Below are 24575 nucleotides of genomic sequence, written 5' to 3'. Positions count from 1 at the left end.
AAAAGAGTTTTAAAGTTTGAAATTTCTACTTTCGACTGGTTACTATATTTTTTAAATTTATGTGAGTTTTGTAATTTTTATATATAGAAAATAGACTACGAATTGAAAAAAAGGAAAAATTTTCTTTGCACTTTGTAGGTCGGTAGCGTGTCAAAAAAAAATTTGAGCAAATTTTCGATTATCTATCATAAAAGCTTGAAGCTTTCCCCCTACAAAGTTGTTTTTTAAAAATGTTTTTACAATTTTTTGTTCTTGAGTTACTCGCCGATTAAGTAAAAAGGGGCATTCTGACTTTGAATGCTCATAACTATTAAAAATCATCGTAATGTAATAAAGAAAAAGCAGATTCTTAAAGCCGAAACGTACTTTTCCGATATAAGTGCCAAATTTAAAAAAATATAATATATAAATTTAAGCTAAAATATGAAATTTTATTCTTTTTTTAATCATTGCGCAATAATTATAAGAACAGTGTAATGTCATTTTTAACTCAAACTTATACATAATTCTACATTTAAAAAATTAGTAATTGTATCGTTCAATAGAGCAAAGATTCAGTTCTAAGAATCAGATTTTTTAATTGCGAATAATGATTTTTAATGAAGTTATGAGCAACGAAAATCAGAATGCTCTTTTATTTAATCCGTATGTAATTTAGTAATAAAAAGTTGTAGGAACATTTTTTAAAGACGAACTTTTAGAAAAAATTTTAAGCTTTCACATCAGATAGTCGAAAATTTCACAACAAATATATTCTGTATACAATTTTGAGCTAACAAAATACCGCAGAATTTTTCTTCCGACCCAATAATAAAAGGAGAATTTTTGAAATGTTACATATATTAAAAAATAAATATATTAAAAAATAAATAAATGGTATCAATTCACAAAAAAGGAAACAGAGTGTCTTGATGAATCTTATTATTATTTATTGAAGTCTGTCTTTGAAAGTTGGAAGTAATGCATTATTTGTAACGCTGTTACTTTTTCGTTACATTTTTTCAGTAAAGATCATTGCTTTTTTCTGTCTTTAACAGTAATGATAACATCATTATACGCGCAGAAAAATATATACTGTACGCAAATAATAATGACTTCTTCCAAGTATTTCAAAAGTTCATATATCCGCAAATCTATTATATAAGTTCATCACAAGCATCCGATTTATTCAAAATATATTCTGAATTCTAGAAAATTTAATATTTCTCAACCAAGAATATTAAATTAAATTAAAAATTCGATTTACTTAAGAAGAATTCTTCCTTTACTTGAATTAAATATCATATTTACTTGTAAGAAAATTACAATTATACTAGTCAATAAGTTCTTAGAAAATCTATCAGAGGGCATTCATAGTGTTATGTCACATTACTTTTTGACAAGTAGCATCTTTCAGCTGATTACTGTCAAATTTTGAGAAATTCATCGCGTGGTTTCATTTCTGTAGACGATTAAAGCGAACAACCTTTGTATTTTTTGCAAAATGACAAAAAATTAGTTTCGTGCATGATCAAACATCTACATATGAAAGGTTAATGCCGAAAGAAATCAAAGCCAAGTTGGATTTTGTATATTTGAGTGAATAAATTTAAACGTGGTCGTACATCCACATGTGATGTACCTCGTCCAATTGAGGCTGCTATGCCAGAAATCATCGATAAAGTCCACGATATTGTTTTCGACGAGTGAAAGTGCGCGAGCTTGTTGAGGCCACAGGCATATCACATGGCACAGTGATTTCAATTTTGCACGAACAATTGGGTATGAAAAAGCTATCAGCAAGATGGGTACCGCGTTTGCTCACTGTGGATCATAAGCGCGACTGTGTGACGATTTCAAAATAATGTTTGGAGATATTTCAACGTAATCCAGATAAATTTCTGCGTTGATTCATTACTGTGGACGAAACATGGATCCATTACTTCACACCCGAGACGAAGGAACAGTCAAAACAATGGACTTCACCGAGTGAACCAACTCCGTAGAAAGCGAAGACCGTGAAGTCGACCGGAAAGGTAACAGTTTTTTGGGATGCACGCGATATAATTCATATCGATACCTTCCGTCGAAACAAACGATCATGGCGAGTATTACGCAGCCGTTTATTGGATCGTTTCAACAACATTTTAACGAAAAAAACGTCCCCATTTGGCGAAAAAGAAAGTGCTCTTCCATCAAGACAATGCACGGGTTTACACGTGCCCGACACTGATGATCAAATTCAACGAATTCTGCTATAAATTGCTTCCCCATCTAGCATATTCGCCAGATTTAGTCTCCTGCGACTATTTCCTGTTTCCAAACCTAAAAAAATGATTTGGAGGAAAGAGATTCACCACCAGAGAGCAGTTCATCGCCGAAACGGAAGCTTATTTTGAAGGGACAAATCATATTCGGCTTGAAAAAGTTGGATCAAGTCTATCGAGCTGAAAAGAGACTATATTGAGAAATAAAAATGAATCGATCAAAAAAAAAAGTGTTTTACTATGTTTTTAAAAACATATTGACTTGCCTTCGTAGCTTAACAAAAAAAATAATTTTTTTGTTATTATTGCTTTTTATTTTTCCAGTTTAATTTATATTTTTATTGTTTCGCATACTCATATTCTGTCTTATTAACTACAAGTAATTATTGAAAAACGCGTCGCATCCCCGGCAAGATTTGAACTTACGATCCTTAGAATGATAAGCCTAATACATTTACGCTGAGCTATTCGCCACGCTTGTGATCGAGCCAACGTATATTTCCTATTGTAACTATTCTTAATTTTATGATGGCAGTTTCATATTTTAGGTGTTGGAATTAATTCGTAGCGTTTTACAAGTGATGGGAAGTACTTTCATTAATGTATTTTTTAATGCTCATGTGAAATAAATAACATTCTTTCATTAAAAAACGCTACGAATTAATTCCAACACCTAATATTATTTGATAAGATTACATGGAAACAAAATAAATAAATAATATGCTAGTATTTATTAATTCAAAATAATTAAGATAAATATTGTATAAAAAAACATCATTATGGAACAATATAAAAAAGTCATGTTGCATCATATTGCATGCACAATTTAATCCCAAAATAAATATTTATTTAAATTGAAAATATGAATTATTTCAAACAAGAAAAAAATTTCTTGTTTCTAAACTAGTTTCGCTTTTCCTAAATCTGTTGTGTAGAATTGAAAGAAATATACGAATACCAAATTTTTCTGACCAAATAAATTTTCTTACATCAATATATTATTAAATATTCAAGTTAATCAAATCTGACTTTTCTCCGATGAAATTTTATAATATACTTCAAAAGAGAATAAATTCTTATTTTGAGTACATGATATTGAGTATTTCTAAAACTTGAGATGAATTTAGACTACTAGCGAGAAAATATTCTTTATTGAAAGTAACCATTATTTAAAAGAAGAAAAATAAAATGAATAATTGCTTTTCTTGGCAATAGAATAATATTTTTTTGTGTGTACAAATAAGTTTTAAAGCGTTTTTTGTGTAACGTATAATTTAAACTTAGAATTCAAATATTTTCGCGCTCTTTTGATATGTAGTGGCGCTTAATGTGTACTATTAAAAAACATAATTGACATTACAAAATTGGAAACTTAATCTCAAAATTAAATGGTTTTAAAATGGCGAGTGATTTATTCGACACTGCACTCGATACGAATTTCATCAAGGAAAAAGCGCTGCTAAAGCATATGAATCAATTTGTTCTGTTCTTGGAGTCAATGTTGTATCCAAAAGTACGTGTAAGTTTTGGTTTAGGCGATTTAAAGAGGATGATTTTGATGTTAGCGATAGAGAACGTAGTGGTGCTCCTCAGAAGGTTACAAACAATGAATTGCAAGTATTACTCGATCAAAACTCATGTCAAACACAAAATGAACTTGCACAGCAACTTGGAGTAACTCAACAAGATATTTCAATTCGTTTACGGCAGATGGGAAAGATTCTGAAGGAAGGAAAGTGGGTGCCGCATGCATTAAGTGAAAAAAACAAAAATGATCGCCTTGAGAAGTGTTTGAATCTGTACAATAAACAGCATAGAAAATCTTTCTTGTGGAAAATCGTGATTGGTGATGAAAAGTGGATTTTTTACGATAATCCTAAAAAGAAAAAACATTATATGGATCCAGGACAATCCACTACATCAACGCCAAAACACAACATCCACAGCAGCAAAGTTATGCTATGCATCTGGTGGGACATGAAGGATGTGCTATATTATAAACTGCTCCATCCGAATGAAATGGTTAACAGTGATCGCTACAGTCAACAATTGATCCATTTAAATCAAGAAATCGAACGAAATCGTCCATTTACTGGCAAAGGAAAACGTCCTGTGAAATTGCTTCATGACAACACTAGGCCTCATGTTGGTAAACCTGTAAAGGAAACGTTGCTAGCTCTTGGTTGGGAAGTTCTGTCGCACCCGGCGTATAGCCCAGACATAGTCCCTTCTGATTATCATTTATTTCAGTTAATGCAAAACGCCTTGTCCGGTGTACACTTTCGAGCATTTGAAGAAGTGCGAAAATGGGTAGATAATTTTATTCGCATCGAAAGACGAAACCTTCTTCGCTTCTGGAATTCGCAAGCTGTCCGAAAGATGGCTAAAGATCATAGATAATGATGGAGATTATTTTGATAATTAAGTGTGTTTTCGTTTCTAAATAAATAAATATTAAATTTCATTAAAAACGCTTTAAAATTTATTTGTACACCTAATATTTTTTCAGAAACAATAACTATTCAGTCGTTATTTTTATCGTTATTTTAATTTTTATTAGATACGTTGAATTAGATCATATTTTGATATTGTTGGCGCTGAAAAATGTTTCGCTTTTGTGTACTAGAAGTGTACTTCTAATTACCCAAGTTGTGTCGTTGTTATAACAAAATAAATACTTTTAAATGCTTGTGTAAGTATATAAATATATATTTACAAATTAATGTTGTATTACGTATAATAAAAGATTATTATGCAAAGGTTTGCAATAAACATAATTATAAAATATTTATTTTTATTTCTTAAAAAATAATTTATATATTTATTTTATATCTTAGACTGCATTCTGCTAGCTACTATTAGTTGAAAATCTGTAAATCACATTACATATATTCCTACTACAAATTTTCAGTACTAAAAATGAATCTTAAAATAATGACATTAAAGTTTAAAAACAGTGTTTAATTTAAATTTAATAACTGTGGAATTTAGCTCTTGACGATTGTTTCTGTCAGATTCGGTTTTTTTGTACAAAAACGCGTCGAATAATCTTAATGTTATCAGCACTGTATATGAAGAAGATAATTTAACAATTTCCCGAGAAATAACAAAAAAGTAACGATTCGATACTTTTTCAAGTAACGGTAACGCGTTACTTTTTAAAATGAGTAGTTAGTAACGATAACGAGTTATTTTTATCAAAAAACTGTAACAGTAACATTATTCTTTTAAGATAACGTTCCCAACTCTGGTCTGTTTGTAATTACAATAATAAATAAATATCCTCTTTATGTCTTCGCGTTTTTCTCATTTGAATTTGAGTTCTAATTGCGCATTTGGATTTTACTGTTTCTGATTTCAACGTAAGATTGATCAAATTTCCTTTTCTTCTACTTTAATCTTTTAATTTATTAATAAAAAATTTACTTTTCTTGCAATAGACAAATGACGTACACATATTACACATATCTTAACTTATTGACTTGTTGCTTACATAACATCCGCCGAACAACAACAAATTCGATAATCAATTTCTATAATTATAACAAGGATGCGGTTTTTTAATTTGATCGAATGACGCGAGAAATGAGGATATGCATCCAGTATATTGCTCCACAATTATGTACTTATAAACACACCAGTGATTTTCCACCTTTCCGTGCTGCTTTGGATGAAATTGATCAAGATTAATAATACTAAACTTGCGTTTTTAATAATACTAAACTTTACATCCAGAGAAAAGTTTCTTCGATTAAAAAAAAAAATTTGTTTAAATGAAAAGAAAAGTTTTCTTCATTTGAAGAAACTTTGTGGTTGTCCCTTTTTATTAGAATTAAAGACATAGTTTGTGCAACGAAATTTTTTATTTAAATAAAAGAAATATATTTTATATATGTAACAAAAAATTTTTTTACATGAAAAAAATTCTTCCTTTTTTTATGTATAAAAAATTTCCTTACAAATAAAAAATATTTCGTTTGCATTTAATACAATATTTATTTACATTACAGAAATGTTCTTGTTGAGTTTACAACATTTCTGTATATTAAAGAAATATTTTTTTCATTTTACGAAAAATTTATTTAAAAATTTTTCACGTCTCTCTTGTGAAATAGTATTTTTATCAATGAATCTAAAACTAGTCGCAAAAATGTATTGTAGTTGTATATTCATATCTAGAGATAAACAATTTTTTCAAATATTTTTTTTAAATAAAATTAAACTGTTTATAATTTAAGGATATTAAAATAATTTACAAAAAATTTGACAGGAATAATTACAAAAGATTACGAAAAGGTCTGTTTTTTCTCTCCTCGGAGGTAATAAAAGAAATATTATAATGACAAATAAAAGAATATAAATGCAATAAGGGATGTGTCAATACAGAAAGTGCGCAATTATAACAAGAATTTCCACTAATGTACATAATATTTTCGACATTGTATGTCGATACAAAAATTTTCCTTGTACATTTAAACGGTATACATAGTTTTAATACTCAATTTGCGCATTTAAGCTCAAAATTTAATTACATTAAAGCGAGAGATAGGTTTATCAATAAGATTTTACATGTAGAATTAAACAATGCGTTCAGATCTTTGCATTTTTCTAGAACAAAAACTTTTAAACTTGCTAGACAGATATATTGCTGGATTCCTATTCACATATGTAATTCTTTTTTCCACAAACAAAATGCTTATTTTATTTGGTTTTCTAAAAAAGAATATAGGAGAATTGACAAAAAGATGCAGTGTTAATTTCGAAGCAGAGTGAGGATAAGAATTAAAAATATTAAATCGATTCATTTCCACAGTTCCTATATAGTTTTCACAGAATTCTAGAATTATTTAAACAATTTCTGTCTTTTCATCTGTTGAAATTTTTATCCATCCAAATTTCAATTAGATAACATCCATTCTTCGTTATATAATGTTAAAGAAAAATTATTTTATAATCTTTCTAGTGTTTTGATTCCAACAGATGTACAATGCTTGTTACAATTAGGGAACAATTTTGCTTTACCTTCTAGTAACACGAAAAACGATTGTTTAGAGATCATTAAAAACATCGAAAACATTATAAACAGATTTTTACATTTAAGAATCTCGCTAAGAAATTGTTCTATTCCTATTATCGAGAATATGGATTCTTTTACTCCTTCCAACAATCCGATTAACAGATTATCACGCCTGAATAAAGCCACTAATTTTTTTTATCAAAAATAATCCTAATGTTATTTTTACTAAAGAGGACAAAGGGAACATTTCTGTTGTCCTTAATAGGAATGATTACATAATATTAAATAGCATAAATAACATACAAGACACTGACATATACATTTCAGTGAATAGGGATTTAATTTTGAGCCTTGTAAAAAAAGGTACAGGTTAAAAAATTAGGAAAGGAAAGATTACATTTCTAGCTGAACTTACAAAAACTTATATAGGAGTGGCTCATTGTCGAGTGCCTATGCATATCCAAAAATACATAAACCAGATTCGTAGTTCAGATTAATTATTTCTTACATTGACAGCCCGCTATATTCTTTGACATCGTTTTCAAGACATCATTAACCAATATGTTCCCAAACCACAAAGTCATATTGAAAATAGTTTTATGTTGATGAAAATATTAAATGGAAAATATATATAATATTATATTAATAGATATTATATTAATAAATATTATATTATTAGATATTATATTAATAGATATGATGAACATATACTCATCTTATTAGATGTTACTTTTTTATTTATTCCTGTAGATTTAGTTATAAAATGCTTAAAGAAAAAATGGGAACATATTGCTAAAACTATTAAGATTCTGGAAGTAGAATTTTTAAATGCGGTAAAATTGATTCTTCGATTTTTTCACTTTTGAAAATAATACATACCAGCAAAAATTTGACACTCCAATGGGATCTCCGCTCTCTCCATGGCTGATCTAATAGAATTTCTTGAGAACAAAGCATTGGAAAGTTTAGGATATAAGTTCTCTTTTTACATTAAATACGTTGATGATATCGCAATGGCGGCTCCATACGAGTCGATTAATGAAATTCTTAACACTTTTAACTTAATGCATTCAAGAATTCAATTTACGTTGGAAGGGTAGGTGGGGATGAATTGAATTTTCTAGACGTAACGTTAATTAAGAATTAAAGTACAATAGAATTTGATTTCACAAACCAATGTTCTTCGGTAGATTTCTCAATTTTCATTCTCTTCATTCTTTAACACAAAAAAAGGCGTAATCATGGCATGGTAGATGGCCGTAATGTTGTCGTATCCGAAATATTATTTTAAAATTATTGAACTAATAGTTACAAATTTTCTTGAGAACGATTATCCTCTTTATTTTCAATGTTATCAACTCAAGATTAAAATCATTAATACATAATGTGACTAAGAACAAGATAATGGTATTCAGGATGAGTCTGTAAATAAGATCTAGTTCACCCCTATCTACTTTTAATTTCAAAGAAATTCAAGAACATCATGAAAAATTTGAATTCTAATCTTTGTTTTCGTAGCCCCAACAAAGTGGATAAGGTCATTAAAGTTCAGAAAGACAGACTCCTTTCAAATTCTAATAAGAATGTCGTCTATAAATTACAAAATCGAGACTGTGATACAACCTATTTGAGCAACAGGTCGTTTATTAAAAATGAGAATAAAGGAACAGAAAAATCAAATTAATAGAAAAACTTCTTGTGAATTTGTCATCACTCAGCATAGGTTGGATCACAGTCATGAATTTGAATGGGATAATGTCGAAATTTTAGACATAGAAAAACAATTGAACAAAAGACTCATCTCTGAAATGTTGAATATTAAATTGCAAACTAATAGTTTCTCCAATCAGATACGGAGTTTTTGCACCACTCGTATGTGAACATTCTAGAGAAATAGTGACTTTGTATATTTGCCTTTATTTCTTGCAATCCACTCAGGTTATTGTATCAGCAGCCTGATACAGTATCAGGCTGCTCCTCACCCTGATGAAGTGGATTGCAAGGTTCACGAAACATTGGCATTCCAAGAATGGATCTGGACACAGAAGAAACCCGCGAAACGCATAATTTTTATAAACATATACCTATTTCATATATCTTAAAATTCCAAAAGAGTAAAACTAGTTCAGCTATACATAACAGATACTTCTGTCAATATTTAATAATTTAACATAAATTGTACTTGTCAATATTATATAATTTAATGTAAATTCTGTTCTCACAATTATTTCTAAAATTTAAATCACCGCGTTTATGATAGTTAAAGTGGAAATATAATAGTATTATATATAGAGTGCGTCACCAAAATCCGGCCAAATTTCAATTTAAATTTTCCGCTATATTGTGCTTCCGCCAGAAGTTGTTGTTGACATCCGAGAAAATTTGATGTTTCTAGTAAACAGTTATATTCTCAAAATGGTCGCGATGTTGAAATCAAGTGCAGAATATAATCGAAGAGCCGCGATCATCGAGCGCTGGGAACTCAGCAACGGTAATAATTCGGTCCTTTGGATACCCTTAGATCAACCGTTTATGACGTTGTGGTAAAATATATGGCTTTAGTCCAACGAAGGTTCCAGTATGTCAGCGAGGAAGAGTCACTCAAAAGAACGCATTGTGAGGATGCAGAACCCTCGCAGTCGTTGAAAGGGCTCAAGCACTAATTTCGGATAGGCAATCGTTGCGAAAATTAGCATCGATGTTGATGTAAACAAGCCAACAATGCGTCGAATTGCCGAGAAGAATCTTCGATACAAATCGTACACATTAAATATACGACAGACGCTCTCTGAGACTGCCAGGACAAGCCGAGTTGCTCGCCTCGGCTCCCATTCTGGCCACCCAACAACCTAGATTTAAATCTCTTGGACTATTACGTATGGAACGTAGTTGAAAGAATCACAAACAAGTCTCGGCATCCCAATGTGACCGCTATTGAGGCAGCATTCGTTGGCATGGACAGTGCTACATTACAGCATGCGTGCGAACACTTCACCGAAAATAGAGGCCATCATTCAAGCTAATGCGGAATATATCGAATAATTGCTCTACAAAGATCTCCCAAGTGACATGTAAAAAGTTTTTTGTAATATTTAATTTTTCATTAAAAATATTTTATTTAAAGAAATTGTTCGATTTGTCCGGATTTTGATAACACACTCTATATATACGATGCTTGATTCCGCCATTTTACTTCAAAGCCAATGAAAGTTTTGACAAGATTGTCGTGACTCTCTTATAGGGATTCTAGCAGTTCGCTCTATTCCCTGTGCAATAAGCGACTGCGACCGATGGACGTTTGTCTTAACGATTGTACGCATGGATACATGCTTATTTGATGATTTTAAAAATTAATATCTCCTAAAATATTGCGAAAATTGCAAAATGGCAAAGAATTTTTTGACTTTGTTCAGTCCGCTCTACCTGTTTATGAGAGGCAATCCCATAGGCCGGGGATACCCTGTATAAAATAATAGAAATGTAATGTCTATCATTTACTAATTATATATTAGGAGTACAAATTAGTTCGGTCCGTTTTTCAAAAGATGGCTCCGGCTGTTGTGAATGTGTGGGAATGTGTGACTCAATGGATAAGTCAGAGTTCTTTTGACAAACCCACGTTTGTCGTGTGATGTGATAAAGAAAATAATAATCGAGACTTTATTTGTAACTGGTAATAATAATATTTATTTCACGAGCACAATTTTATATGATCGTACAGGACGAACACCTTTATTGATCTGTTATTATAATATTTCTTTTTTTATTATTTTTTTACGCTGCTAGGCAACTCGTTACCATAATCCTTAAGCTTTCTACACTCGCTGCGCTAGTGAGGTATTAAGAATTCCCCACAAATGGTTCATAGTGACTGATTTTGGCGTTTTTGGTTGATTTTCGAAGAGGTTAGACATCTGCTAATAATATTCAGTTTATATCGCTTTGAGTTTCATACACAAACCTTGATTTTTACTGTGTTTGAAATGTCGAATTTTGTTAACCAAGCAGCATTTGCGGGAGGTTCTAATTTTCTGCTTTAATTGGAAGAAAAATTTAGTTGAAGCCCATCGAATGCTTGTTTATAGTGACACTGCTCCTGATAAATCATGTAGGGAATGGTTTCGACGTTTCAAGGATAGAGATTTCAGTGTTGAAGACAAGCCTCGCTCTGGACAGCCAAAAAAATTCGAAGACAAAAAATTAGAGGCATTACTCGAAGAAGATCAGAGTCAAACGCAAGAGGAGCTTGCAGAATTGGGAGTAACTCAACAAGCCGTTTCTGCACGATTGAGAACCATGGGAATAATTCAAAAACAAGGAAATTGGGTGCCTTATGAACTGAAACCGAGAGACGTTGGAAAGCGATTTTTCACTTGCGAACAGCTGATTCAAAGACAACAAAAAAAAAGGTTTTTGCATCGGATTGTGACTGGAGAAGTGGATATTCTACGATAATCTCAAGAAGAAAAAATATTACGCTAAACCCGGTCAATCGTCGCTATCGACCTCAACATCAACACCAAAGCCGAACATTCATGATTCGAAGATCATGCTTTGTATCTGGTGAGATCAAAAGGGTGTTGTCTATGAGCTGCTGAAACCTGGCGATTCCATTACGGGCGATCGGTATCGGCTATAATTGATTCGTTTGAGCCGTGCATTGCGAGAAAAACGGCCGGAATATGAGCAAAGACATGATAAAGTTATTTTTCTTCAACGCTCGGCCTCATGTCGCAAAAATCGTAAAAAAAATATTTAGAAACGCTCAAATGGGATGTTTTACCACACCCGCCGTATTCTCCGGACATTGCTCCTTCTGATTACTGGTTATTCCGAAGGATGCAGCACGATTTGGCAAGTCACCGGTTCACTTCTTTCGCAGAAATCGAAAATTGGCTCCAAAATTGGATCGCCTCTAAAGACGAGTCATTTTTTCAAGATGGAATTCGAAAATTGCCTGAGAGATGGGAAAAAGTAGTAGCCAGTGATGGACAATACTTTAATTAATCTGTTCATTCATTTTGTTTTGATATAAATGCATTTTTGAACACAAAAAAACGGACCGAACTAATTTGTACTGCTAATAATTAAGTTTTTCGTTCAATATCATACTGTCATACTGCTTCTTGGCATCAGTCGTACATTTTTCAGTAGAATTTTCTGCTGCAATTTGTGTAACAATGTGCATTTCTGCAATGACTATTATTTCTCAACAGATAATTTTATGAAACGTAAAATATTAGCGATATTATAAATTGTAAGGAAGTCAAAATGATTTTTTTGAAATTGGAAATTAATCATTAATTACATATGTATTATACCTAATTAAAGTAAATAAACGAAGATTATATATCAAATATGTTTAACATTGATGTTGGAGATTTGAATTACTTTTATGAACATTTTTTTTATACTTATTACTTTTTCATGTCGAGATTAGAGATAAATTTGTGGTATTATTAAAATCACTGAAATTTCACAACCCTATTTTATTTGTAACAATTTAAGAAAAGCACGAAATTCATAATTTATGTAAAACTTTGTTCTAATGATTGTAATAAACATTTACGGCAAATTGTATTAGATAGATCCAATAAAAATTCTGGCACATAGATATTTTTAAACAAAATAAATCATTTTCAGAAAAATTGACTTTAATGAAATGCTATAAATTTATTACTATGAAAAATTTATCCTGTAAAATGCGATTTTCCGTAAACAAAAAATTAAAATCACTCTTTACTATTTTTTTCTACTTTCAATGAGTTTTAAGGTATTTAAAACAATAATATTATTTACAAGTAAGATACAGTAAACTAGGAATAAATACTTGTTCAAAAATATATACATTCCCATTAGTATCTGTATTTTCCACCCTTTCACTTGAAGATTATACAATAAGCGACATGTTTGTATGTAAATTTTTCGACAAATTCTTGTTTAAAGAATGTAACATAGTAAATGCAACATTTGTTTCATTTACTTCAGTGATATTATCATAATCTTCATTGTCGGATTCTGATGAGATTTGTCCTCGCCTTTTTTTCACGTTTTTCTGCTGTTTTTTAGGACTTCGTCCTCATCGCAATCAGATACTAATAACGCCAGTTTTTTCTTTTCTTTCGCACTTGTCAAATTGTCTAAAATTAAAAATATTGAAATAAAATTTTATATTTAAGATATATGTAACAAGTATTATAAAATTCTTTTTGGATGATTTTATTACTATTAGGTCCCAACATTCCAACATTTCTTTAATAAATGAATAAATAAATATGAACAATTGCGATAATTCATATGCATGTCAATGCTCGTGTAATTAAAAAATATCTTAAATAAAAGTGGTTATAATTTTAAAAATTAGAAAAAGAAGAACATAAAAAACCACAGCACAGGTTGTCGGTTGTGATAATCAAACTTCCATCAATAAGAAATTTTTTAAGCGTTTATCAACACAACATATCAATCAATAAGTAATTAAACGTTTCGGCCACAATCTGGCCATCTTCAGTAATTAAAAATCTTCTTGAGACGCAAATTTACATTTAGTTAAGTTAAATACAACAGTCGGTTATTAAAATAAAATAAAAGTGTTCTTATTAGTGCGAAGATGAATCGTACGGTAATATTACAACGCCAGTTTTCACATCCGGACAATGTAGAACAAGAAATTTCCAGATTCTGTTTTACAGCCAAGAAACTAAGCGGTGGATCTCAGATATTACTTTCGCACAATTAAAATTTAGTCGTGACATTGTGTGTTGTTACTAGTCCTTAGGACTAGTCCGTACGATTCATCTTCACACTAATAAGAACACTTTTATTTTATTTTAACAACCGACTGTTGTATTTAACTCAACTAAATGTAAATTTACGTCTCAAGAAGATTTTTAATTACTGAAGATGGCCAGATTGTGGCCAAAACGTTTAATTACTTATTGATTGATATGTTGTATTGATAAACGCTTAAAAAATTTCTTATTGATGGAAGTTTGATCACAACCGACAACCCGTGCTGTGGTTTTTTATGTTCTTCTTTTTCTAATTTTTAAATAAATATGTTTACAAAATACAATAAATGGTACTTTATCGATTGCTTTTCCATATATTTTTAATATCGGCAATTCCAACCAATTAAGTTCTCGTTATTTCTAATTACTTCTTCAATTTCTTTACTTTCATATGGCGGCTATTTGCAGATGTTTTTTTTTTTAACATCTACCCATTTACTCGGAACCGCCATTATTCCATCATCAAATTCCACAACCTTATACATATTGATTTATGTCGTTTCCTATGTAATTATTCAAAATTTTTTACATTAAAATTGTACAAATGTACATGATACAATAAGAAAGTAAAAATAGAAATAACAGTATATTACAAAATCAAACTTTGTTCGTCACCGAAGATGCAAATATATTTTTATCGTATTTTTCAACGTTGAATCTAAATCCGTACGCTACAACAGGACTCAATTTATTATGTTTTGAAAAATACAACTGTAAGTACAAGTACATTTTATGTTAATTTTTTAAGTTATATTTTATATTTCCAAAAATCTTTAATTTTTCATTATTGATCAATGTAATGAACGGAGTGATTCAAATAACTCATTGACAAACATTCAGACATATAGAAATTTGTAAGCACGTACAATATATAATTTCTAGATTAACTGTTGCGAAGTGCACATTTACGTATATTGGGAACACAATTTGTAAAATGTGATTTGTTATAAAACAAATCACATTTTATAAATTGTGTAGTATATTAGGAATTACTTAAATGATTATAATAAATTTATTCCACATGCCGAAAAGTTTAAAAACTATTAAACAAGAAATATTTACAAACGAGATTTATTATAATCACTTAAGTAATTCCTAATATACTATACAGAATATACTACCTAATATACTACCTAATATATTACGCTGAACAAATTTTTCTTCTGTGTTTTTTGTTATATAGATTTAAATGATCTGGGAACAATGACAAAACACGTTCAAAGAGTTTGTCCATCTTAGAGGCTTAAAAATCATAGATATTTTAAATTGACACATTTTTTTAAAAAAGATTCAAGTAAATGGAAAATCTGTTATATAAAAGAATCATTAATTGTATAATTTTTTTTCTCTACGTCATTTTTTTATATTTTTAAACTTAACTTACATCGCTATGTGAAGAATGGGAAAAACAATTGATTTATTACGTTAATAACTTCATTAATTTTAAATTTATCCTATCACATGGCCAAGATATAATTTGGTCATTTTTTTTCAATTATTGTTATGCCGAACTCTACTGACTCTGTAGGATCTGAATATATATTACCAATCGAAATTAATTGCATGCTAATAATATATGTTACAATATTAGATACCACAAAATTGATAACTTCGATCATGGTTCCATCATTCAATACACAGCAGCAATTTTGTTAATTATCACAATTTAGGGAAAATAAATTTTTATGCAGTATTTTATAATGTTTTATATAACTTCTAACATTATCGAAAGGACATGTGGTGACATTTTTCGAATTGTGGTGACACTTTTCGAAATTAGAAACATTTATCTTTCTTATATCACTGGAAGATATCGCACCATACTCCGAAAGTCTACGAGCAATTTGTTGTAATGGTTTCTCGAACTTTCTAATTAATTTTGTTAAAGCATCAAGGAAATTTTCAAACGGAAAGGCATTGAAACCATCTGTACTGTCTGACATCGACTGCGAGATGCAGCAAATTATGTATATTATGATTGATATATTTTTCTTCGTATAATATTTGAAAGTTTTCAATAAACTTTTTTATTAGTTCTTCCGTGTACCTAATATTTGCAACATCACGAGAAAGGATTGGATTGGCTAGGATTGTTATTGCAGCGTGTAGCGTTAAAAAATCATACAGCTCTTTTCTTAAAACTGTTTTCAGAACTATTGGACTCAGATATAATAAGAACTGACAAACTCTAGCTTTTGAGACAAACTCTTTCCATAATTTTATAAAGTTTAACGCTCTTGGTTTCCATGAAAAATTAGATAGTATGCATTTTCTGAAATTAATTAATTCCTCCGATATTTGTTTAATACTGTTTGTTGATAATCGTACATTCAGTGGTCCGGACATCCACAGATGTATTAATTTACGCGTTATCTCCAAACATAAAAAATGTACATAATCGAGTATGATGTTACTTATTAAACTTAAATACGGGATTTGCACAAGATTCGTTTCTCCGGTTTATTAATGAAGACTATATGCATAATGCTTAAATAGCTCATTCAGTTCTTAATGTTACTTTTGCTCCAAGAAAACAAATAGTATTTTCAACACGTTTGCCTTCTATAACACATTTTATGTAACTGTCAAATCCAATATGATATTTAACCTGTAAAACGTACGCTTTCGCTAGTGCATTGCAAATGAAAGTTTTGATTTTAAAATTATATAAATTGTGATTGAATTGAATGCTATTATCAATTAATTGAGTTGCTTCATTTACAAACATTTCTAAAAATGTATTTAAATTGTCCAGTTTTCCTTCTCCAAAATATATATCTATCATGTAGACTTGATTAGAAAGTACATCTGAATGTAATATCGGCCACATACTTTTCCCTGAAGATTTTCTTACCGTTGCTCCATCGATATTTATGAACAAATCAATATTCTTATGTGTACAATTTATTTGCTCGCGTTTTTTTATTATAGTTAAAACAACTTTCGCAAGACCATTATGCTAATATTTCTCCTTTACTTATTGAATGTACTTCTGTAATTCTAGGAGTCTCAAGGAGGCTCCTGTAACCTGTAGGAAAATTTTTAGACGTGTGTTTTCTTAAAACGGAGAAGTGCATTGATGGAGTTGGCTGAAGGTTTAAATTCTCTAACCCAACCGATAAAAGCTGTTAAGGCTCCTGACTACTCAGCCAAGAACTCTGCGTTGACGGTGGCGATACAGAATCAAACAGCGGTCTGGCGAAATGGTAGCCCCAAACACTTAAGCACGAACCCATGTCCGTGTGCTCGCCTGCGGCGCGCCGAGAATGAACGAGACAGCGAGCTCCTTCTCCCACTAGTAGCTTGTTTCACGCGACCGAAAATGCTTTCTCAGCAATCTCGGCCGCTCGATGGCCCTAAGCATCAATAAGGGGCGGAGAGGCATCCTAAATAACATATAAGTTTTAATAAACTGTAATAGTGTATTCCTTCCTTTAATCTAGAATGTATAAATCGCAGCAGTTTACGAGGTATTTAATTGTTTACGATTTTTCATGCGTGTTATATAGTATACCTCTCCTTCATAAACTTGAGTAGCAAGAATAATTCAATAGAAATAGAATTTTACCGGAAAAAAATTATAAACCATTTCTTTTCAAAAAAGAAAGTCTCGAAAGACCATCAGAAAAGAAATGTTCGAGACTCGAGACTTGATGTGAAAAAAATATGCGAAAAAAAATCGAATAGTTGCAAAAAACACTTTTTTCGCTTATAAAACGAAAGACATTGATTGTATGGAAAAAAATTCGATATAAAAAATGTAGGTATTTGAAATACTTACAAAATAAGATATGGATTAAAATCGATCTATTAGTTCAGTAGAAAAAAAATAAAAAAGTATCAAAAAGGCCTTTTTTCACTCGCTCTGTGTTCATTGAAATTTAAGAGGATGCTGGAGCGAAAGCCGAAGTTGATCAAGGTCGATATTACAGGTTTTCATTTCCAATGTATAAGCTGCTTACGCCCTCTGAAGTTAATATGATCATGCAGGAAATTCGATCGATTAATTATCGATATTTTTATTCCGTTTCCTACATTACCATCTTAACAGGGACATGTATTAGGGTCGATCCTACAATGTAAGATTTATTTTGGAAAATTTTCCAATTTTAGAATTGAAAAAAAAATAAACATAATTGAAGTTAATCTTATATTTGTAGAATCGGACCTTAGAAATTTAGTTGCATTATATACATATTTAGTTGTATTATATACACATGCAATGTAGGCCGTGTTCTAATATATATCACCAGTACTAAAAATCTGTAATATACATAAAATACAGATTTTTAATTAATAGATATATCGATACGAAACCGTAATAGCACTTTTTTCTTACATCCAATGCCATTTTAGGTTACGATAATATATTATCATAAATGAATATCATTATATATATATATATATATATATATATATATATATATATATTCATGCAGATATTCTCTACGTCCATTTTTATGCAATATTAAAATTTTATATTATAATGTGTATAATGATATATAAAATGTAATTCTAACGTTGTATATAAAAAGACATTCATGAATACGAATTACAATTACATTTTATGTGTATTATAATATGTGTATATACACAATAACACAAAAAATATACTATTATTGACATATTAGTGAAGACATAAACATGTTAGTGAATTAATGATATATGCAATATTAAAATTATATTTTGGGTACATTATTGTGTATAAGTACATTATAATACATATAAAATATAATTATAATTTATATTCACTAATAATGTTTTGTTATATATTACAACAATGTTAGAATTATCATAGTATAATGCACATACAATTTTCTATATTAGATATATAGTCGACATACTAGTAATGTATAAGTAATATAAGTATCTATCTCTTTTTATTAGACAGAGTAAAAAGAGTTACATTATGTATGTGCAATGTCGTATTCATTTATATATATACATATATATATATATATATATATATATATATATATATGAAACACGTGTCCATATATTGACAATAATATATGTTACATCTTGACTCAACCCTAAATGATATTGATCAGGAAAAAGTGATACTACAACTGTATTTCGATATTCACTGCGAGTACTGAAAATACGTAACTATAGATTTTCAGTGTACATTGACACATGGACCTATATAATAGCATTTTTCCTGTCGTACAATGTCATTTTAGGTCAGGATGTGATATGTATTAGCTATACATAGATATTACACATATAATATACATAGCTATTACATTTTATGCTATGTTTAATAAAAATATGTAGAAGTTAATCATGTTAAAATATTAGTGATGTACTTAAATATAATACACACATAGGCAATATTGTACAATATTGCATATATGTACTATAATGTGTGAATATACATACGTTGCAGATAGAAGTTATCAATGCTAAACTGTTTATGCATTCTCTGTGTTTAAATGTGCAATATTAAAATTGTATACATATATATATATATATATATATATATATACACACATAAAATGAGGATTTATCAGAGGATTCGTAATTTGATTATTTTTTTTAAGATGTTACGTCTAATCATCTGTGTTTGACTATCGTTAGCTTTGATTTATGTTGTATATTCATATTTTCAATATCAGAATATACAACGAACATAAATAAATTTTTATGATCAAATATTAGTGATATATACTTTTATAAAAAAATATATCTTTTTATTAAACGTAGAAAAAAGAGGACATCAGTACACCTTTTTGTTATACGTAACAAAAAGAGATGAAGTAGATACACACGTATGTGAATATGAATTAGAAATATATTTTATAATGTGTGTACACATCATAATGCACATAAAATATAATTCTAATATTCACTAATAGACTGTGTCTATATTATATCTGCATGAAAAGCTAAGTATGAGTAACTTCTATCTCTTTTTATTATGGGCCTTCTACAATAACACATTAGTTACAAATCAGAAGTCAGAAGCTAAAAATTGATCAATCACAGCCAATTTTTAGCGTTTGACTTCTTATTTATGGCTGATTTATGGCTTATAATTGTAATGCCCATTAAATAATAAAAAGAGATGGAATAGTTACATATGTATGTGCAATGTATTTACGTACTGACAATACATGTTACATCCTAAGTTAAAATAACATTGGGAATAAAGGAAAAAGTGCTATTATATTACACGTGTATACATGTATTTTAAATACATGGTTGCATCCGAAAATATATCTAAGTCACAGTCAGAGTGTTCATTTAGTAAAAATATACTTATTGTAACTTGCTGTTAGTCAACGTACATTGACCTGTAAGTGTATATATTTGCTAAAACACTTTGAATATTATATACTTACATACATTTCATAAACGTATAGCATCGTACAAAAATTATGCATGTGACTATTGACTGTGTAATGTATAATATTATATGTTATATATATACTTTTATATATATATATATATATATATATATATATATATACATATATGTATAACATATATATTATATAGGATGTCCAAAAAGGCTCCGGATTTAGGAGCTGAATATAAAAGTGATTATAACTAATCGTAAAGGAATGTGAACTTGTATCGGCATGTATAATACGCCAAAATATAATGCGTTGCTCTATGATTCACGTTCTACGATTCAATTACGACCATCCTTGTGCTATTACATAACGTTTTTAAAAACGCTTTAGACAAAAGTTGTAAGGTTTCAAAGAAGCTATTTACTGATATTCAGTTTTTTTTCTTCATTAGTTTCTTTGTTTCGGTTATGTCAAGCAATTAGCTTTTGATTCTATCATGACAATGCATCTATTTGCATTTCTTTAATTGCAGACGCAAAATTCTATAAATTGATTCCGTAATTGTATTTCACCAAATTTAATAATCGAAATGCTTCTGCCAATAAATTAAAAATAGTCAGTCCACGATAAACGCCTCTGACATTTATCTGTAACTAGTCAAAGCACGATTTACGGCTGTGGCATTTTGTTATAATTAGCCAGCTCACAATTAACGCCTCTGACAGTGAATTAAATATAGTCAGCCCACGATGAACGCCTCTGACATTTGTCTATAACTAGCCAAAATATGATTTATGGCTGTGACATTTTGTTATAGCTAGCCAGCTCACGATTAACGCCTCTGGCAGTAAATTAAAAATAGTCAGCCCACGATGAACGCCTCTGACATTTGTCTATAACTAGCCAAAATATGATTTATGGCTGTGACATTTTATTATAGCTAGCCAGCTCACGATTAACGCCTCTGGCAGTAAATTAAAAATAGTCAGCCCACGATGAACGCCTCTGACATTGGATCATAATTAGGCAAAGCGCAATTTATTGTTATAACAATAAATTTAATCATATCACTTGTATGATAAATAAAAGTGATATTTTCACGAATAACATAAAGATGCTAACCTTTCTCATTCTGGCTTTATAGGGTGCCAACAAGAAACACACATCACAATAACCAATTTTGGCCTTCTAGAGCGCCTTCCAACAAGAGACACAGTGCGACACGGTGCATCATTACAATCTTGTTCGATAATACAAGGATGAGATATTGTACTACGCTTGTTATAAAGCACTCATAACCTTGTCTTATCAAAGGCAGACAATATTCTGCTATTACATTTTTTCTATTTTGTGGACAAAAAATACTATATAAATATATATATATATATATATATATATATATTCATATACACACATATACACACATATATACATACACATACACACACGCACACACATACATATATATATATATATATATATATGGTTGTGTGTAGAACACTACTACACTACACTACATTGACAGTACTGTTGTGCGGCAATGATACTGTGAACGCGGGCCATACTGGTTACAGCTGATTGACTCGTATAACGCCGTTGTTTTCTACACATACAGCGTCACGCAAAATGATATATGTATGCATATATATATATAATATAATACACATACATACAAAAAATTGTTATTTATCACTCTAAGAAAAAAGATACATAATCGATATCATGATCACATTATCTTTTCCTTAGCGACTAATTAAGAAAAGGCGTTCACCGTATCTAAATCTACGTTATTGTAAAAAGACTCTCTATTATCTTTGAAGTTCTATTATTGATACGTCATTTAAATGTATTCTCCAGGTTTATTCCACTAAAAAAAATACAAATAGATGACCAGATGTATGATGCGGTAAAGTAAAATTTTATATTACATTCTGTGGCATAAAAACGTGATCAGTAACTCTTTGAAAGTGAATGTATCATAAAAATAATAAAGTAATATTTTAAAAGTACATTACATTTAGTAAAATGCATTAAGTTATTAATATGATGTTCAATCACCATTATTAAGAAAATACAATATTATGTAGAAGGAAAATATTTTCATGACAATTTGCTGGAAGGTATGGTCGCAGCATGTTTCTTATACTGTGCATTCTTGAGATGCACGTCCACGCGTGAGCGGTTCGGCCGTCAAGCGTCGAGCGATTGTGAAGGAAAAGTAGGCAGCATTTCAGAAATCGGCTCGAAATGCGCAACTAATTTCGAGCACATTGAAGTACACGTATATAATTTTTGAAATTTTATAAAAAGTATATTTGGAGTAATATGTTTATTAATAAAATTTAATAAATAAAATGTTATTTATTAAATAAAAATTAAAAAAGAAAAAAGCAGAATCGAACATAAGATCTCCAATATTCTGATCTTGCACCCAACGCCCGAGACCACGCTGAGTTCTTGCAGATCACCTCGACGAACGCGATACATATAGTGCACGGAAAGTCGTAAAACTATTGTATATCTCATCAATGTTTACATTTTGAAATCATTTTTGCATTTGCATTTTTGCTACGTTAATGAGAAAGATATATGATTAATATAATTTAATAAAAAGAAAATGAAAGAATTTTAATTCGACAAAAATTGGAGATTTTCACATCTGCTGGAGTATTGAATATTAGTCCAAGAAACCGAAGTCTGTCAAAAAAAAAACGGAGAACTGGCAACCGTGTTCGTAATTTAAAATTCTTTCAATTTCTGTTATTTCGATAGAGCGAGACAGAGAGAAAACAAACAGATAGAAGCTTCGATTGTAATCGGTGAGTCTCTGCGCGGACACGCCGAACTGGGCCCGCTAGCAAAACAATGAGTCATCTGTCTCTGTCCTTCTCTCTGTGGTCGCTTGTTTCTAGCGACCGAAAATATTTTCTCGACGATCTCGACCGCTTGGCGTGTATCATAAGGAGGAAAGAGACATTCTAGACAATACATAATTTTTATTAAATTATATTAATCCTTTGCCCTACGATTTAAGTTACGATGGCGCGTGCCATAATTAACAGTCTGGAACATATTGTTTATGTTTGGCCCGATAGACATACCACGGCTCTCATCAATAATACTTATGTTTGGCCCGATTTCTTTACCACGAGTCTCACACGATATTAGTGAAAGAGTTAATCATATACCTTTCTCATTAATATATAATAGCAAAAATGATTTCAAAACATGATAGTTAACGAGATATAGTTTACGATTTTCCGTGTATTTTATGTACCACGTCCATAGAGGCGGTCTGCAAAAACTCAGCATGGTCTCGGGCGTTAGGTGCGAGATCAGAATGTTGAGGATCCTATGTTCAATCCCTTTTTCCTTTTTTTCTTAATTTTTTTTTAAACAAATAACGTTATTAATGAACATATTACTCCAAATATATTTTTATAAAATTATAGAAATTATATGTGTACTTTAGTGTGCTCAGAACTAGTTACACATTTCGAGCCAATTTCTGAAGTGCTGCCTATTTTTCCTTTACAACCGCTCAACAGTCGACGGCTGAACCGCTGGATCGCGCGCGGACGTGCATCTCAGGAGCGTCACAGTATAAGAAACATGCTGCTATCATACCTTCCAACATGAAAATTATCATGACAACATTTTAGCATGAAAATTATCATAAAAATATTTTCCTTCTTACATAATTGTTATTTTCTTAATAATAGTGATTGAACATCATATTAATAAGTATATACATTTTACTAAATATTATGTACTTTTAAAATATTTACTTTATTATTTTTATACATTAAATTGATACATTCGGTTTTCTTTCAAAGAGCTACTGACGCTTATGTGCCACAAAATGTAATATCTTTTAATATAGAATACTGATAATATCAATTTAAAACTAATAAGAGTCGATACAGAACGAGATGCGTAATTTTAAACTGGAATGATTCAACTTCAATAACTCCGTGATGTTCAACATGTGAATAAAGAAGGCATGTTGAATAAAGAAGACATCACAGAAGATTAAGGAAAGTAAAGGATTGATAATTTGCTAGAAGATACGGAGCATATTTCTTAGTGCAACGCTCCTGAAATACACATCCGCGCGCGATCCGGTGCAGCTCAGCCGTTGAGCATTGAGCGGCGGCGGCGGGGGGAAAGAAGGCGATGCCTCAAAAGTCGACCCAAAATTTAATATGTATTCCAATAACTA

At 30.3% G+C, this 24575-nt stretch overlaps 1 protein-coding gene and 1 pseudogene across 7 annotated transcripts in view; one reads left to right on the top strand and one right to left on the bottom strand.

Moving 5' to 3' along the window:
* Nucleotides 1–24575, top strand: part of LOC105144482 (48 related 2) — a 235328-nt gene that overhangs the window by 98769 nt on the left and 111984 nt on the right. The window lies entirely within an intron of this gene.
* Nucleotides 1498–24575, bottom strand: part of LOC147908966 (uncharacterized) — a 50687-nt pseudogene continuing 27609 nt past the window's right edge.

This window comes from Acromyrmex echinatior, chromosome 7, assembly GCF_024713525.1.
Source record: "Acromyrmex echinatior isolate Ae372 chromosome 7, ASM2471352v2, whole genome shotgun sequence".
Taxonomy (NCBI): domain Eukaryota; kingdom Metazoa; phylum Arthropoda; class Insecta; order Hymenoptera; family Formicidae; genus Acromyrmex; species Acromyrmex echinatior.
This window is presented reverse-complemented; position numbering and strand designations above follow the sequence as displayed.